Source organism: Phocoena sinus, chromosome 5 (assembly GCF_008692025.1).
Source record: "Phocoena sinus isolate mPhoSin1 chromosome 5, mPhoSin1.pri, whole genome shotgun sequence".
Lineage (NCBI taxonomy): Eukaryota > Metazoa > Chordata > Mammalia > Artiodactyla > Phocoenidae > Phocoena > Phocoena sinus.
Window position 1 is genome coordinate 107,381,664 of NC_045767.1, and position 19,830 is coordinate 107,401,493.

General features: G+C 44.2%; 1 protein-coding gene across 4 annotated transcripts in view; it reads right to left on the bottom strand.

The window, feature by feature from the left end:
• The window catches only part of TRIM2 (tripartite motif containing 2), a 120,384-nt gene that overhangs the window by 84,868 nt on the left and 15,686 nt on the right, over positions 1-19,830 (bottom strand). For 2 of the 4 annotated variants that reach the window (XM_032633034.1, XM_032633033.1), the window contains exon 1: positions 17,663-17,925. The exons of 1 other annotated variant lie outside the window; for it this stretch is intronic. The gene's annotated coding sequence lies outside the window, so the exon portion shown is untranslated. Of the gene's footprint in view, positions 1-17,662; positions 18,040-19,830 lie in introns of those variants that run through there. One more of the 4 variants, XM_032633031.1, reaches the window with a different exon arrangement.

Consider the following 19,830-nt stretch of genomic DNA (forward strand, 5'->3'; position numbering starts at 1 on the left):
CAATAGCCAAGACACAGAAACAACCTAAATATCCACTGACATAAAGAAGATATGGTATATATACATAATGGAATATTACTCAGCCATTAAAAAGAATGAAATAATGCCATCTGCAGCAACATGAGATTATCATACAAGTAAAGTACATCAGAAAGAGAAAGACAAATACTATATGATATCACTTACATGTGAAATCTAAAATATGACACAAATAGCGTATCTATGAAACAGAAACAGACTCACAGATATAGAGAACAGACTTATGGTTGTGAAGGGGTGGGGTGGGAGAGGGAAGGATTGGGAATTCGGGATTAGCAGATACAAACTATTATATACAGGATGGATAAACAACAAGGTGCTAGTATATAGCACAGGGAACTAACTATATTGAATATCCTGTGATAAATCATAATAGAAAAGAATATGAACAAGAATGTATACGTATGTATAACTGAATCACCTTGCTGTATAGCAGAAGTTAACACAATATTGTAAGTCAACTGTACTTCAATAAAAATTTTTAAATGGTGCTTTACCAAGTACCATGTGTTATATGAATGCTTGAAATTTAACATTGAGCATAGCCTGGACCTACCAAAAACGTGTAAATGACCAAGAACCACCCAACTTGGCATTGACAGTAAGAACACCTGGATGTCAGTGGAGCGGTCCATCATGGTCCAGTTTACCCTGTATTCAGTGGATTGTGCTGTGGCAACACCACCCACTTAGTCCTTTGAAGCTGGTGGATCACAGCATCCCCACTCACATTGTTCCTCAGCGCAAATGTTCTTCAATTATCACACTGGCATGATTTTTAAAACTGGATGAAAAAATTCTTTAAAAATAATGCCACTGTTTGGATACTTCTGGTGTTCAGATGCCAAGAGAAATGACCTTTTATTGTTCTGATTTTGTGGTTTCCTAGGACTAACGTCAAAAGCGCACGGAAGTCATGTTTTGGTTATCATCAATATACTCCACATGTCCCTCCTGTCAGTAAGGGCAGATGTGATATTTCACAACAGCGAACTCATTATCTTTACCTCCAGGAAATCTGCTTAGGTGTAAATTGTGAAATGTGTTATGCCACATAGCATGCCTTAATAATTTCAGAAGTTAGGAGCCGTCAAAATACATACACAACTGAGAACTGGCAAACTTTCCCTAAAAACTGTTGTGTTAATTTGGTTTGTCACTTGTTCCTGAGTACTGTTTGGACTCAGACACACAAAAAGCTACAGCCAACCACCACCTTAAGGCTCACAGTTACTCAGGGGTTAGATGGAAAGAGGGGCAGAAGAACAAGGTAAAGGTCAGAAGGTCAACTGCCTGGCCATTTTGCTTAGAGGAAGGAAGTTCAGTTTCATGTATAAAGAAACTGAGCTTTAGAATGTCTGGACCCAAGACCAGCTCTGAAGGTCATTCCACGGCCCCCTGCACCACCATGGCAGATGGCCCATCACACACCTCAAGCTTCGCAGGACCAGGGAAGCTGCAGACCACAGAGGGATGGAGTTGGAGAACAAACTACCAATGGACCTTCTCGTCTTTGACAAAAGGAATAAAATTAGGTTTCAATGTTTGTAGGCCCATTCATAGACTGTCCTGATCCTCCAGTTTTTTGCTTGATAATGTAGAGTACATACGTATATATATAGATATACAACTACCACCCACCAATGTGTATGTGTATGTACATCTTCACATTTCATATACTTTGACTCTTCGTTTTATTAGTATGTACACTCCTAAGTCACTAAGAACCATAAACACTGGACTTGAAGGTATATTAATTCTAAAAGAAACCAAACCACTAATTAATCATTAATTCATCAAACATGCTTATTGATACCTGATCCAATGTGGTTATAACACGGTGCCAATGTACAGTTAAATGAATTATATTTAAGAATCAAAGGGCAAGGAAGGGTTAAGCTCTAATCTCTCCTACCCAACCCCCCAGAGTTAAAGCAGCAAGCAGAAAGGAGAGCCAGATCTGGTTGATTTTCAGTTCTGTTCGTTTCCTTACTTATGAGAAACGACAAGTAACATGATGTTCCAGACGCTGCAAAGTTCACATAGACGTTTAAGACACAATTCTAGGACTCAAAACACTTTCCGTCAAAACCAAATACATAAATAAGTTGCTGGACAGAGGACCATCTTCTCCAGGAGAGAAGACCGTAGCAGATTGCAGAGGGTGCAGAGGGGGATGGAGGTAAGTTACTTTTGGTCATTAAAAACTGGATCAGAAAGGCTCTGGAATTGTCATATACTAGCATTGAAGAGGGCTTCACAGGGTTTGTGGGGCCCACTCCACAGGGAGGGAAAACAGCCTGGTTTTCCATGGTTAAGGTAGAGAAAAATAGAAGTCTGGAACACCAAATAGAAGCCATCTTGTGGGCAGTCCTAACTGCCAGTGTTAAATGCCAAAATGCAGTGACCAGAGCAGTTTGAGAAGCACAGGGGAATGAAACTCTAAGAGAACTAATCTGGTTGCAATTAACAGAATGAATTTCCTGAAAGAGAGAAGGCAGGAACACCCGTCAGGAAGTAATTACAGCAGTTCGCTCATCCATCCATTCATTCATCAAGGATACATTTATTGATCATGTAATATATTTTCGGGCATCTGCACGCACTGAGGGAGACTGGGATACGGCGGTGAACAAGGCACAGAGCCCTCAGGACTTAGAATCCAGGGAGAAAAAAGGCATCACAGTTCAGGAGGCAAGAACTCTGATGGAGCTGAGCACAGGGTGCCCTGGAAGGTGACCCTTGGGTTGAATCTTAAGGGTTAGGTAGGGGTTGGTCAAGGGAAGAAGAGTGGGAAGGGTAACTGGTCAGAAGGAACAGCTGGTACAAAAACACTGATCTTGGACAACCTGACACATTCTGGTCTGCGAGAGGCTCTGATCCAGAAGGATGTGAACTGAACCTTTTATTAAAAATAATTATATTAAATAAACTAACAACCACAGCCATTTATTCATTAAGTACTTAGTATGCGCCAGGCACTATTCTTTACACTGTTAATTTAATGCTCACAACTCTATGAGGTAGACATTGCTATTCCCATTTTACAGATGCACAAACTGACTTCAAGTGCCTCAGAAATTTGCTTCTCAGAATCACACAGCTATTGGGATTAACATATACACACTACTATATGTAAAACATATAATCAACAAGGACCTACTGTATAGCACAGGGAACTCTACTCAACACTCTGTAATGGCCTATATGGGAAAAGAATCTGAAAAGGGATAGATATATGTGTATGTATAACTGAATCACTTTGCTGTACACCTGAAACTAACACAACGTTGTAACTCAATTATACTCCAATATAAAATAGAAAATTAAAAAAAAAACCATAAAGCAACCAGGACTAAAATAAAAATTCTTTTTAGTACTTAAAAAAAGAAAAGAATCACACAGCTATTAACTATTGATCAGGGGATTCAAACCTAAATCTTTCTCACTTGAAAATCAACCTTGAGCCCTGAAAAGACACGTAAGGGCTATACAACAGAAAGATGGAGCAAGCATTCCAGGCAGAGGAAACCTCAAGGCATGCATGTGTGGGCCACCAAGCAGTTTGGAATGATCAGAGAGGGAGGCACAAGGCTTGGGTGGGAGAGATGAGGGTGGAGAGGCAGTCAGAGGCCAGGCCACGGTGGACCTTGCTTTGTAGGCTGAGGGGTGTAAACTTTAACTTGGAACCCTCGAGAGCCATTGAAGACTTACATGAAAGGCTGGAGGGGACAGACACATGCGTGCCGAGGTGTGGTGAGCGGGGAAAGACTGCTGGCAGAATCTCACTAATCCAGCGAGTCTCGATGGTGACCACGCTCAGAATTCTCTTCCTAGAAGAATTAGTAAGATGATGCTCAGACAGCCTAAGTGAGAGGGGAGTGATGGCACCTCTCGTAGAAAAGTGGACTCCAGAGCAGAGGGGTCTGTGTGCTTGGGAGGGGGCATGGGTCGGTGGGAGGGGGTGGATTGGAGAGAGAAGGTGCTGATGAGTTGAGTTCAAGTTTGGACTGTTGGGTTCACAGTTCTAGTCTCAGAAGAGAGGTCTGCGTAGGAAACAGAGGTTTGGGCTATAGATCTGGGCAGGAAAAGAAATCATCGTAATAAGCGTGGACTATTAACCAGCTACAGTCCATAAAGCTTTCCATGTATTTTCTCTGGAATCCTTTCAACAACCATATGAAATAGATATTGTTATTACCCCCATTTTACAGACTATGGCTCCAACTAAGCCACGAGGACATTAAATGACCCGCCAAGGGCCACACTATTAGTAAAGGACCCATACACCACACCTCTCAATTTCTCACACATTTGTGAATGTGATCCACAATAGAAACACGTTTTACATTGCCATCCAGTCCAGAAATGTGTATTTCACTGAATCAAAAGTTGCCTGAGACCACACTTAGCCCCCTGATGCCTTCCATTCTATTCCATTTTTTAAATAGGCTGCTGGCAACCCACAACTTGATTCACAACCTGCTCGTGGAACCCACACTTTGAGAACGGCTGTCTAACTCCTCCTACCTCCCTTGCCTGAACTCGGTGACAATGGTGGGACCCCAAAGGTGAGGAGACATGTCAGAGACATCATAGACCACAGGAGGGAACTTCACTGCAGGGTGATGTAAGCCCAAAGTATAACAGGATGAGAAGTGAATCTCTTTTGCCAAATTTCACCCTGAGGACCTGTCTGTGGAAGCTAGCCCTTCGGCAGTGAGCTGTTCACTGCCTGTCACACATAGTTATGGGGATGGAAGCCTTTTTTGCTGCCAAGTGTTTGCACTGTATGGGTCAGGAAAAGATGCAGACGCACTTTGGAGAATAATGAAGTTGTCAGTTCTAAAATCGCTACAGTTTTCCGTGGTAGCAGAATGTGGGCTCACAGCCCAAAGCAAACCAAATTCCTGCAGACAGTAACTGCAACAGGAAACAATACCTCCAAGGCGGAAGTTGTGGAATATTGCAGTCAACATCTTGCTCAGCAGGAAATGATTCTGCTGGCAGGACTTTAGGAATCCATAGACCCTGAACGTATGCACTCTCCCTGCTGCCTCATAGGAAGAGGGGAGATGTTCCTTTTCACTAGAACTGACCTGTTCTGAGTGGCCTCCAGGGTCTCACTCCCTCAGTTAACCCTTCCTTCCTCTTTAGCGCCACCATTTTCTCCTATAACATAACTTCCCTCCCTTCTGACTTCGAATACACGTACACGCTAGTTTCCTCTCCAAAAGCCCCTCGGCACGTAGGAATGTTGGGGGAGCTGCAACTGCTCTCCATGTTGGTAGCGGTGGTGGTTACACGACTGTGTGCACGGTCAAAACTCAGAGAACTGAACACCAGAAAGGGTGAATTTTACGATTTGTAAAGTGTATCTTTAAGAAAACATGACTTCAGAATAACCCCCCCCCCCTTTCTGAATCCTGCCACCCTATGGTTACGTCCTCTTTTTTCCTTCCTCCCTTTCCCCACACTTGCTCTCCCTGTGGTCTTCATTTGAGCTAAAACCCAAGTCTTCCCCCAGGTCACCACCCCAACTGCTTCCGCCCCCAGTTCTCTTCCTATTCCCTTCCCACCCTCTATAGCTCCTGAAACTGCCACTAGAAACTCTTTTAATTCAGAACTTTGCTATCCCTCCTCTACCTCTTTAAACGCTGCTGCTCTGACGTCCTAGCAATCCTGACTCTGGGAATTTGCCAAAATTCCAAGCCCACTGCCTTCCCCTTCTGTATTCTCTCCCTCAGAGATCTCACCCACTCTTGTGGATTAGAGGACAGCTTGAGTGCCTCTGACTCCCAAACCTATGTCTACAGAGAGGACAGCTGGCTCGGGCTCCCAGTGACCCAGTGGCCATCTCCACTCTGTTACCGCCTCCAATTCAGCACATGCAGCTGCCTTTGCCAGTTGCCCTCACTGGTGTGGATGACTTCACCGTTGGTCTTTCTCCCGGGCCAGAAACCCTGGGATTCCAGACACAGCCATCGAGATCAAAGCAGGTAGCACAGGGGAAATGCTCTTGTGAACCTCAGTGTTCTAGACTGATTATCATCTCTACTCCTGAAATCTTTTCAACTACTCCTTTGAAATGTCTGTAGATTTCACCTATTCTTTTCTCCATCCTCTGCTGCTAGCCTACAGCTCCCTCCCTTCCCTCCAGTGTACTCTGTATTCTGTTGTTTGTCTATCTTTACTGAAACAACCTTTCCCCCTCTTACTCTGCAGCCCAGGACTCTTTAAAAGCTCCTGTCATGGGCTGAATTATGTCCCCCCGCCCCGCCCCGGAAAAACAAAGATGTATTGAAGTCCCCCAGTGCCTCAGAAAGACCTTAGTTAGAAACAGGTCTTCACAGAGGTGATCAAGTGAAAATGAGGTCATTAGGGTGAACCCTAATGCAATATGACTGGTGTCCTTATAAAAAAAAAAAAGGAAATTTGGATACAGAGAAGGAAGACGACATGAAGAAACAGGGAAAAGACCATCTACAAGCCAAGGAATGCCTGAAGCCACCGGAAGCCAGGAGAGAGGCATAAAACAACTTCCTCCCAGCCCTCAAAAGGAGCCAACTCTGCCCACACGTTACAGACGAAAACATCAGTCCAAACAAAGTTTCTCCGTTTGGCCCTAAAGATCTCTGATCTGGTCCCATCTTCCCCATTCAACCGTAATTCCCACGACTTCCCTACTTAGACCTTCTGGTCAGTCCCTCCTCCAATCAGATGTGTCTCCCTCTAATCTACATCTGGCAATGGCTCTCCGCCTTTACTTGGGATGTCCCCAACAGCCTATTATACCCTACCCACTTCTTTCTCCCATCTAAACCTCGCACATTCTTTAAGCTCAAACTTCAGTCCCTCTTCCTCCATTACACTGTCACTATTGTTTTCTCTCCCTTCTCTGAACTGTCAATGTACAAATCGTCCGTATCCTATGAACTGACAACTGATCGTGTCTCGTTCACACAGTTCCTTAATGGTTTCTTGTGTAACAGTCTCGGGTCCTGAGTTAAATTTTAAGTCCCCATTGGAAACCACTTTTCTGAACACCTTTGGAAAAGTGGTTTCCAATTTGTTTTCTCAGTAAAACATTCTTTCGTCCAGAGCTTCCCACAATTCTTGTATTATTTTATCACATAACATCCGATCAAATATTACTGAGCATCATTTGGGTTAGCGAGAAGGACATCCAAGCTGTGATTCCTAACTCTTCCTTTCCTGGAAAAGTCACTGGACTTCCCAGAGCCTTACTTTCCTCACCTCTAAAATGTTACTTCTCAGAGTCATTGTAAAGATAAGTGGAACCATTTATGTGAAAGTGATTTTTAAAAGGTAAAGATTTGCTCAAATGTGAGATTAAATCATTATTATCACCTCAGTGGCAAGTTAGCTGACCTAGTTAGCTGCCTTGCTGAAGAAATTATGGGTTTGAGTCAAGTGAGCTGGTTCTTCTAGATTCGTGCCACCTGGGCCAATAAATTTCACGACTAATAGAGTGGGAAGAAGGATGGAGAAAACCGCAAAGCACATCCGGTGGGTCGGCAGGGTTATCTTCATAAATAAAGGATAGATAGCGTGCAGTCACCTCATTCTACCTGAAGGCATGCAGTACCCCAGGCTCTCGGAAGACATAACTGACAGTCCCTGATACCATCAGCTCTGGTGCAATAAATCTACACGTAATATATTATGCTGAAGTCAACAGGTTTAATGTTTTGTTCTGGTTTTATCTGGTGATTTAATTCTACTGGTTTTATGACTGAAAACTAAACAAGAACTGCTAAATATGCCTGAAATACAAAAAGCAAGTCAACCTCTGTCAATTTAGAATCTCAATATGGTTCATCCCATGAGCATATCAAATCAAAGAAGAGGCAAGCTCTCTCCAATTTCCAAAGAAGACAAGCTTTAGTGGTATATGGAGTTGATGTGTTTGGTCAGTATTCACATCCCCAAACCACCAAACTTTCCCCAGCCATATGAATTTAGACTTGTTGTTTTTCTCAATTTAAATGTTGCTTTTTTTAAAGGGGTTAAATTAACTTTTTTTCTTTTACTTCACTTTGGTACTTGTTCCAAAAACTTTAAAGCCTGGCCAATGATTTTGAGTGAATTAACTGATCCGTCTTAAGTTGTGGATGCCAAATACAGCCTGCATGTTAAGAATGTAAGTGTTGTAGCAGTTTTTATGTGTAGAATTCAGAAAGCTGAGCCTTGGGTCTCTATGTCCTGGAAGATACATCTAGGAGACAAGCAGGAGGTCTGAGTGTCTCTACTGGGATTGACTCCCTCCCTCTGGTCTGCTGGTGACCTCCTGTCCCCACGGACCACCTATCGACAGATTCTAGCTCAACAGCTGAAAAATGCAGACTGAAGACTAAAGGACTCGTAGAGAGACCTGGTGGCACTTCGGTGAATGCCTTTACCCAAGGGACCTGATGAACAGGAAATGGTTTGGGAAAAATATCTAAGAAAAGAAATCTATTCAGTTCTATTTAGATTTAGTTCTAGCATGGAGCATCCTGTGTGGAATAAGCCCCGAACACGCTAAGAATATCTTGCCCTGCATTACAAATTGAAAACCAGCTCCCATGCAGATGGAATTCAGAATTTTATAACTCAACAAATCTAGCCCCCTCCCATTACAGGAACTGCTTTTAACTATTCAAAGCAAATTCTTAATTATTCTTGACATGTAAAGGCTTTTTTAGAAAGTAGTATGAATTTGATCTGTGATAGATGCTTATTAAAAATTCAGAAGCTTTGTTTAAGCATTTCCTCAAGTAAAAGCCTTACAGAGGAAATCCCAGAAGAGATCCTATTGTTTTTTTTTTCTTTTAATGACATTGTGTTAAAAATGAATAAAACATATCTTCTTCTGTGGGGTCTGTAGCTGAAGCAGAGACATTAGAATAAATGTCACAGGAAAAAGGAATGCTTGCACAGACACCCCCTCACACTCCCGCCTCTTCCCATTTCAGGCTCCTAGAACTTTCCATGTTGTTTTGATGGGTGGCTTGCAGCTTCGAGTGGGTTTTTGAGCCTTCGGGCATCAATTACTTTGTACTTCAGGTTTCTGGATTGAGACGTTTGGGGAGGGAGGGGATGAAAGACAGTCAAAAGGTAATTGCTACTTGATGGCTGAAAGCAGACAAAAACAGCACAAAGACCCCAGTTAGCCTCTGGTCATCCTTCCTCTAAGCAAATGGCACCCCGTCACATTACTTCCTTGTACAACATGACTGTGTGACTTCCAGGTGACCTGGGGCAAAAGACAGCATGTGTCATCTGAGGCTCTTTTGTTGTAGAGTAGGTGGCACAACAGATTTGCTGGCGTTGCTTCCCTAAAATGGAAATAGCTTTGTAAAACAAGACTTCTTTTCCGTGGCACCAGGTATCTGGAGACCAGGTTCTGTAGCTATTCGTTAAGTTTGGCTGTGATTAGTGTCCTCATTATTGGCTAAGATTTACAAGAGAAAGGCACCTAATTTTTGCCATTTCTGCTCTGCAGCTATCAAGACGCAAACATTCAGCCCTTTCGAGTACCTTTCTGTCGTCCTCCCTTGGGTGACTTCTGATTGGTCACACTAAAAGAAGAAAGGTATCCAGGATACATGCTCATGTTTCATAAGAGGTTCACTTTTACAATCTCCTTCCTTGACTAATCTGGCAATAATTCTGCCTTTCATAAGCAGAATCCAATGCAGGAAGATCTAAATAGACATTTCTCCAAAGAAGACGTACAGATGGCCAAAAAGCACATGAAAAGCTGCTCAACATCACTAATTATTAGTGAAATGCAAATCAAAACTACAATGGGGTATCACCTCACACCAGTTAGAATGGCCGTCATCAAAAAAGTCTACGAACAATAAATGCTGGAGAGGGTGTGGAGAAAAGGGAACCCTCCTACAATGCTGGTGGGAATGTAAATTAGTACAACTACTATGGAGAATAGTAGGGAGGTTCCTTAAAAAACTAAAGATAGAGCTACCATATGATCCAGCAATCCCACTCCTGGGCATATATCCAGATAAAACTATAACATGAAAAGATACATGCACCCCAATGTTCATTTCAGCACTATTCACAATAGCCAAGACATGGAAGCAACATAAATGTCCATCAACATAGGAATGGATAAAGAAGGTGTGGTGCATATATAAAATGGAATATTACTCAGCCATAAAAAAAGAATGAAATAATGCCATTTGCAGCAACATGGATGGACCTAGAGATTATCATACTAAGTGAAGTCAGACAGAGAAAGACAAGTATCATATGATATCACTTATTTGTGGAATCTGAAAAAAAATGATACAAATGAATTTATTTACAAAGCAGAAACAGACTCACAGACTTAGAAAACAAACTTATGATTACCAAAGGGAAAAAGTGGGGGGAGGGATAAATTAGGAGTTTGGGATTAACATATACATACTACTATATAGATAAACAACAAGGACCTACTGTATAGCACAGGGAACTCTACTCAGTATTCTGTAATAACCTATAAGGGAAAATAATCTGAAAAAGAATGGATATATATGTATGTATAACTGAATCGCTTTGCTGTACACCTGAAATTGACAAAATATTGTAAATGAACTATACTCCAATATAAAAATTTTTTAAATAAATAAAAAGACAATGCAGGAGGTAAGCAGAGGGAGCCCTGGACATATACTGAACAATACTGGAGAGGCAGTTGCCCCAAATCTGCAAGGAGATGATTCACTCACCAATACTGAGGAGATGACTGTGCACCTGTGCTGCCGCTACAGCAAACTGTGCCACGTGAAAAGATGCTCAACATTATTATTAGAAAAATGCAAATCAAAACCACAATGAGGTACCACCTCACACCGGTCCGAATGGCCATCATTAAAAAGTCTACAGGGAATTCCCTGGCAGCCCAGTGGTTAAGACTTCACGCTTTCACTGTCGAGGGGCCAGGTTTGATCCCTGGTCGGGGAAGTAAGATCCCATAAGCCGTGTGGCATGGCCAAAAAATTTTTTTAATTAAAAAATAAAATTTAAGAAGTCTACAAATAACAAATGCTGGAAAAGGTGTGGAGAAAAGGAACCCTCCTACACTGTTGGTGGGAATGTAAGTTGGTGCAGCCACTATGGAAAACAGTGTGGAGGTTCCTCAGAAAACAAAAAATAGAATTACCATATGATCCAGCAATCCCACTCCTGGGCACATATCCGGACAAAACTATAATTCAAAAAGATACATACAGGGCTTCCCTGGTGGCACAGTGGTTAAGAATCCGCCTGCCAATACAGGGGACACGGGTTCGAACCCTGGTCTGGGAAGATCCCACATGCTGCGGAGCAACTAAGCCCACGTGCCACAACGACTGAAGCCCACGTGCCACAACTACTGAAGCCCACGCACCTAGAGCCCATGCTCTGCAACAGTAGAAGCCACCGCAACGAGAAGCCCGTGCACTGCAACAAAGAGTAGCCCCCCACTCGTCACACTAGAGGAGTCCCATGTGCAGCAACGAAGACCCAATGCAGCCAAAAATAAAATAAATAAAATAAATTTATTTTTAAAAAAGATACATGCACCCCCATGTTCATGGCAGCACCCCCATGTCCATGGCAGCACCCCCATGTTCATGGCAGCACTATTCACAATAGCCAAGACAGGGAAACAGCCTAAATGCCCATCAATAGATAAATGGATAAAGAAGATGTGGTACATATATACAACGGAATACGGCACAGCCATAAAAAAGAATGAAATAATGCCATGTGCAGCAACATAGATGCAACTAGAGATTACCATACTAAGTGAAGTAAGTCAGAAAGACAAATTTCATATGATATTACTTATATGTGGAATCTAAAATATGACACAAATGAACCTATCTATGAAACAGAAACGGAATCTGGACACAGAGAACAGACTGGTAGTTGCCAAAGGGGAGGGGGCTGGAGGAGGGATGGAGTGGGAGGGTGAGGTTAGCAGATGTAAGCTTTTATATATAGAATGGATAAACAACAAGGTCGTACTGTACAGCACAGGAAACTATATTCAATATCCTATGATAAACCATAATGAAAAGAATATTAAAAAAAGAATGTATATATATATGTATAACTGAATCACTTTGCTATACCACAGAAATTAACACAACATTGTAAATCAACTATACTTCAATTAAAAAAATATTAAAACTAAAGCAAAGCGTGCTGTTAACCTTGAACTACACAAAAAGGGGAGGGGTCAGAACTGACCCCAAGCTTCCCTTCTTTTGAGTCCTGCAAGTTCCTGCCCTTTCTCTTCCCCATCCTGAGCCTCCAGTTCACTATCTTCATTCCCAGCAGAACTATAACTAAGGCAGCCTGCCCAGCTACAAAGACAGCTGTGCACCCTCCCATTGTGTCCAATAGTGAGGATATCCAGACAAGCTAACAAGATGCAAATCCCCTGCAATGTGGCTAATGCCTTTTTTATCCCTGAGCAAAGGCCCAGCAATTCATTCTTTTAGGTGGTTTTATAATATAGCTTTGACACCATTGTCGAACGTGCAACACTAATTTAAATAAATTGCATGTGTTCAGCAAAAGAGACAGTTCTGTCTTTGTTTAATCTGAGAGGTTATTTTCATGGTTAAGGAGTCCTGATCTCGTCCTCTTAATTAAGGCAAATCTCAAGGATAGCTATGCCCCCATTATGGGTAATTTTGATGCTAGCCTGGTCACTGTCGAACTGCTTGGTGGCTGGGGAAGGAATATTATAGGAATAGAGCCTGTACCGAATAGGAGTCTCTGGGATAGGTAGAAAGTGTCACTTTGTCTGGGTCGTGGTGAACAGCCAAGAACACACTTTCCGCTGCCAAAGGAATCAACTCTCAGGGCAAGGGGCCATCATGATTCCCTCAGGAATCTGAGCTGAACTACAGAGGGGGCTCCTACCACAGCCCTAGACCTGGTTTCCTAGGTAAGGAAATCAGAGAACAGGTGGGAGAAAGATGCTCGCTAATGTCTAAAGGTACCACCAAGGCTTGAAAATCCCTTCAAGGTTTATGCTCTGCCTTTTACACTATTGTACTTTTCAGATCATAAAGCAGGGGGGTTGAAACATAATATTTGTTCAATAAATCGTCTTGATGGCAGACTGGGCTGGAAACACAGCTTTCCTTTCTTCTACCTGATTGGACAGAACACTCTAAAACAAAACTGGGTCTAATCTTTCACATTTTTGGTCTTCAGTCGGATCTCTCTTTTCAGGAGTCTTAATCCAAGAACCTTTCCGTGTTGTTTGCTTCCTGGTCCTCACAATCGGCATCCCTGAAGGTCAGCGATGAGAGTCCTAAAATGCTAGCTCTGATCCTAATAGGAAAGAAGCAGGTCAGCCAGACTTTATGCCTCTCTCCATACTTTGGTTTAAATCAATTACTATATTTAAACTAAAAAAGACATCCCTCCGGGCTTCCCTGGTGGCACAGTGGTTGAGAGTCCGCCTGCCGATGCAGGGGACACGGGTTCGTGCCCCGGTCCGGGAAGATCCCACATGCCGCGGAGCGGCTGGTCTGGTGAGCCATGGCTGCTGAGCCAGCACGTCCAGAGCCTGTGCTCTGCAGCGAGAGAGGCCACAACAGTGAGAGGCCCGCGTACCGCAAAAAAAAAAAAAAAAAAGACATCCCTCCAACAGCAGACGTTCTGAAACGTGAAAAACATTTCTAATAAGGAGATGGTGATTTAGAAAGCTAAGCAACTCCCAGAACTCCAATTGCCTCCAGCATATTTGTACAAACTGCTCTGGTTCCAGAAGTCTGCATGTTGATTCATTTTACTGCAGTCGGGTTGGAAAAGAACCAGTTTCACAACTTCTATTTGGGACCTTCTAAACTGTCATAAATTAATAAAGATGCTGACCTATACGGTGTTTTTGTCTGACTCAAGGACACATCCTAAGCCTCCTGGCCAGCCCTTGTGCCTAAATAAATTTCATCTAGACATCCAGTATGTTATGAAAAAGAAGAAGGTATTGTAAATTCTAGGGAGAGGACATTTCTGTTCAAGGATTAAGATGAGACTCAAAGGCAGGATATGCAAAAATAATAGTTTTACATAGGAAGGAATCAGTATTCATTAAGGCAAAATATTTGCCAACAAGAGCTCAAATTCTGAGGTTGAATTTCCACTAAACTCTTTCTTTTCTCTAAGTTTATTTCTTTTATTTATTTTTGGCTGCACCGTGTCTTCGTTGCTGCGTGCAGGCTTTCTCTAGTTGCGGCGAGCAGGGGCTACTCTTCGTTGCGGTGCGCCTGTTTCTCACTGCGGTGGCCTCTCTTGTTGCAGAGCATGGGCTCTAGGCACGCAGGCTTCAGTAGTTGTAGCACTGGGCTCAGTAGTTGTGGCTCTCGGGCTCTAGAGCGCAGGCTCAGTAGTTGTGGCGCACAGGCTTAGTTGCTCCACAACACAGGGGATCTTCCCAGACCAGGGCTCGAACCCATGTCCCCTGCATTGGCAGGTGAATTCTTAACCACTGCACCACCAGGGAAGCCCTCCACTAAACTCTTAAAAAATACATAAAAGCTGAGTGGCTGGTAAACAGTTGGCTTAGTCTCACTAGGTTTATTCCCCTTCATTTCCCCTCCAGCTACTTATCTCAAAGGTTGCATTTACCAGTTCTTCTAAGAACAAATACTAACCATATCAAAGACCTACCATTCTCTTCCAGAGAATATAAACTAAACTCTCAGATAAGTTGCAGTGACTTTTTCAGACCCGCCAACTGGCAGGTCAGTCTTAAGGTCTGATATCTAAGAGCATAAGAAATAATGCTGGAGACGGAGTATGCCAGTGCCTCAGCCTTGACTCAAGGTTTGTAAGATAACAGTCTCAGAGAAGCCTCTCCAATGGATATTCGGGAAAGTATTATATTTTTCTTATGAAACCCCAAAGGAAAACCGTCACCGTTCCTATCTGCATCATTAGCAGCAGAAGCATACTGCCAACACCTGCCAGCATAAACCTTTAGAGCCTGTATAAATCAAGCTAAGATTGTCTCTTGTGAATTTATAATCCAAGATGGATTTTGGTGTAAACCAAGCAGTGTCATTTTTAGTGGAGTAATGAGAGAAGAAGAACATGTTATCTTCCCAGATTTTAGAATTTCAGTATGGCACTTTGAAAGGTTTTTTCAGCATTGCTGTATTACCAGATTGGGTTATCTCTGTTGAGCAGGCCAAGTTCTCACCAAGCAGTGGCTGGAGAGGTGGTGAGTTACTGCTGCTCAGAAAAGGCCAAATAAACAGATCCCGTCCGAGCCCCAAGGTAAATATCCAGCCTCCTTCTAGAGGAAGCAGTGGACAGAAACTCCAGCGGCAGAATTCAACCCTAGGACAGACCAAAGAAAAGGCCAGAGTGTGTGCTCTTAATTCTCAGGGAGACTCCTTAACCCACTTATATTCAGTGTCTTATATGCGAAGTTCTTTCTTTTTTTTTTTCTCTTTTTAAATTAATTTATTAATTAATTAATTTATTTATTTAATTTGGCCGCACTGTGTCTTCGTTGCTGCGCGCGGGCTTTCTCTAGTTGCGGCAAGTGTGGGCTACTCTTCTTTGTGGTGCGCAGGCTTCTCATTGTGGTGGCTTCTCTTGTTGCGGAGCATGGGCTCTAGGCATGTGGGCTTCAGTAGTTGTGGCGAACGGGCTCTAGAGCACAGGCTCAGTAGTTGTGGCGAATAGGCTTAGCTGCTCCATGGCATGTGGGATCTTCCCAGCCCAGGGCTGGAACCCGTGTCCCCTGCACTTGCGGACGGATTATTAACCACTGCGCCACCAGGGAAGCCCACGAAGTTCTTTCCACTTGTGTTTCCATATGAAGCAGAAGTAAGCTGACCAGACAATCAGGAAACCATGCAAGTCAACATTAAAATGATGATGCAAGAAAAAGAATTCAAGATGTAGATGCCATATTTGCTTTTGAAAGATACAACGGAATTTCCAATGGAGGATTTAATAGACTAAGAGTTTTCCAGGGAAATAAAGGCAGGATTTGGAAAAATGTTCTGAGAATACTGATAAGGGGACACTGTCATCTAAACAAAGTTGACCCTAAAAGGTAATTATATCCTAGATTCCATGATCCAAAAGAGTGGCATGGTATGTACCTAAATAAGAGTATAGAAAATGGTAGGGAAAAAAAGGGAGGGTCCAGGGAAAAGAATGTTCAAATATGGGCGTGATCTGGTGCTATCCTCTTGTACCCAGTCCAGAATATGAATTATCTCACCATGAAGACATTTCATTAGTGTTGGTGGCCATGCCCGACTCAACCAAATCTGTGTTTATCCTAAGGGTGGAGGGAGGTAGAGTTTTTGCTTGTTTTTTTATAATTGATCCTTAATTGCTAGATATACTTAGGTTTGAAGAGGAAGGAACAAAGTAATGTGCATCATAAAGAATTCAATCAAATCCCTTGCATCTTTGGTTAAGGTTGTGGTAACCCAAGGATTCTGAGTCATTCCTGCTCTTTCGTTTCTTTCCACCGAAAGGCAGGTACTAGGTCTGCAGGGTTGAAATCACGTGGCAAACTGAGACTGGAGGTCAAGAGAGCAGGGTGGTAGTGAAACAAGCACATTACCTCTTCCACCACCACCACCCCCCCACCGTAAAGGACTCGGAAATACAAGGAGCCGCGCAACAAGCCCATAACTGTATTCTAAAATGACTGATGGAAAAGTTACTCTCCATTTTTAGAAGAAAATAGGCTAAAAACGGTCTCGTCGGGGAAAAAAGGCATTGGTGAGCATACCCTACCACCCTAGGGGCTCAGCCACTCTTTGGATGTCTGGAGCTCTAGGTGCTTTAAAATCAACCATTTCAGAAGCGGTTGAATCTAAAGCTGTCTCTGTTCATAAATTAAGGTTCCTGAATTCTGAGGGGAGAGGAGGGGTGAAGACCCAGTTGCCTGTGGGGATGGATTACAGGTGGGAACCAATTTAGTGTTCATAGAAAGCTTGGGATCTGACAGGCACTTCACGCGACAAATGTTCCTCTCCACTCCCAGCCTCTTACCTAATTTGTAGGCAGCATGCAGTTTTCAACATGGGGCATGCCTTTTCATAATATATCAAACCAAAAAAGCCCTGAAAACCCTCAAAAATCAACATCTCTCTCCTCTAAGAACTTGGGCAGAGGATCTGAGTAGAGGCTAATTAGGAAGGAAATCGGTTTCAGTAGTTGGTTGTAGGGAAACGACCGAAATGTAAAGAGAGAGAAGGAAACCCATCTTTTCAAAAATTATTACACCTACTGCTTTAAGGTTGAAGAATATCTTTTCTTTTCTTTTCCCCTCAGTTGCAAAATGACGAGAAAAGCGTTTCTTCCGAAGCTCGGCGCACACTTTTCGGGACTGGCGGAGACTCCCCGCCCCAGGAGAGCGAGGCAGGCGCGCGGCTAGCGGACGGTCCCTGGCTCCCCACCATGCACACCCCAGCCCCACCGACTAGGACCCGGAAGCGGAGCCTCCGGTGGCTCCGCACACCTCGGTCCACGCAAACCTTGCCCAGAAGGGAGGCTCCGGGGGCCGGGTCGGGCCCACCTGCTCAGCCGCGCACGCACAGCCCGGGCCGCGGCCCAGCAACAACCGACTTACTAAGCGACGGCGACCCGCTCGGTGACAGAAGAGGCGCGCACTGCCCGCGGCGGGTGAAGCCGCGGCACCGCCCGGCGCTCTCGGGCTCTATGCTGAAGCCGCGAAAACCCACGAGCTGAGGGAGAGCCGCCTCCCGGCTGGATCCCGAAGAGCCTCAACTCGGTGTCCTCGCTTCCAAGAGGCGCTCGGATCGGTCACTTCCATCCTGTGCTCAGGCCCAGGGCTGAGACATCTGTTTTCCATCAACCGCGCGACCGCGGCAAATCCTGGATTACGCACTGCCCGGCGCCCGCCGCGTTTCCGGCCCCCGGCGCGGCAGCTAATCTCCGCACACTCAGCAGGCAGAGCACACGCAACGCGGCGCCCGGTTCCTGACTGCTTTTCGCGCGCGCTAACTGCGGGCTCCCGCGGCCCGCCGCGGCGGAGGACCAATCGCGGTCCCCGGGCAGAAGGGTGGGCGCGGTTCTCAGACCTACTCCAGAGCACGCGTCCTCCCCCCAGCCCTGTAAACACGCTGCAAAGTCTGTGCCTTCGGGGGAATGACTTCAGTTTGCCCTGGCTGCAAAGGGCCAGTCTCCGGGACAGAATGGCTCATTACTCAGAGCAATCACAACTCCTGAAAGTGAGGGAGGAAAAAAATCTCTGCGTTTACTTTCAGTAAATTCTGACAATGAGTCAACGAGGACACAATCGGCACCGAAAATGAGGAGAAATTACTGCGTCTCAAGGTCTTATATTTTACACCGTAAAACAGGTTAGGGTAGAGAGTCTCCCCCCTCTCTCCCCTCCCCTTCCTTCCGCCTGGAAACATTTGCGTGTACCAGGCACTAGGCTGAGAAAAGAAAGTTGGAAAAAGCCTGAAGTCTCTACTCTCAAGTGCCTTACTAGTAGTGGGGCGGGGGGCGGGGAGAGAGAAAGGGGGTGGAAACCAACAATTGCAGTGCATTGTGAAATTGCTGTAATAGTCTACGCTCAGAGGGTTACTGGCACCCAGAAGCAGGTTTTGAATCATGCTGGAAATCAAGGAAGGCTTCCCAGAAGAGGCTGCGTTTGAGTTTTGAAGACTGAGCAGGCATCAGGTAGAATGAAGACAGGTAGGAGGAGATCTGAACGTCTGTATGTCAGCAGAAAGCAGGCGAAAGGTGCAAAGGTGAGAGATTGGGGTTACCCAGGGTGGCAAGCAGTCAGACCATAAAGATCTTATCAGCTAAACTCCAGGATTTGTCCTTTGTTTGGAAGCTATGAGGCCCCCTCTGAAGAATTTTAAAGCAGATAAGTGAGTTGATTAGATTTGTGTTTCAGAAAGATTGCTGTGGAAGGCATCTAGAAGGGAGTGGAGGTGGGTCTGGGGTGGACAGAAAAGACTCCAGAGATGGGTGAGAGGTGTAACCTTTAGTATTGGATGGCCCGTCACAAGGGGGGGAGCAGAGTTGTAGGCTGTCACTCAGGTTCCTGACAGTGGGCAATGGGGTAGATTCAGCAAGAGACAAATGAAAAATGGGGAACAAGTGGCATCTGAGAAATGACGAGTGTGGTTTAAGAGTTTCTAGTTTCTGTGGGCTATCCAAATGCAAATGTCCTAGCAGACAACACTGCCACATGGATCTATAAGGTATTTGGGGGTGTTACGGGCTAAAAACATAAATTAAGCAGTTGCCCACCTATAATAGAAGAAGATAAATACGGGGCTAAAGGATATTCACACTTGCTAGGACTGCCATAACAAAGTACCACAAACTGGGTGGCTCCAACAACAGAAATTTATTGTCTCACAGTTCTAGAGGCTAGATATCCAAGATCAGTGTGTCAATGGGGCCATGCTCCCCCGAGGGCACCAGGGAAGGATCTGTGCCAGGACTCTCTCCTGGCTTCTAGTAGTTTCTTGGCTCGTGGCAGCAGTACTTCAATCACATGGCTTTCTCCCTGTGTGAGCGTCTGGGTCCAAATGTCCCCTTTCTATAAGAACACCAGTGATAACTGGATTAGAGGCCACCCCACTCCAGTATGATCTCATTTTAACTAATTACATCTACCCTTATCTCTATTTCCTGTTTGGAAATTACCCTATTTGCATATAAAGTCACATTCTGAGGTACTGGCTGTTAGGATTTCAACATACGGATTTTAGGGCGACACAATTTAACCCCTAACATTCACACTGTGAATTC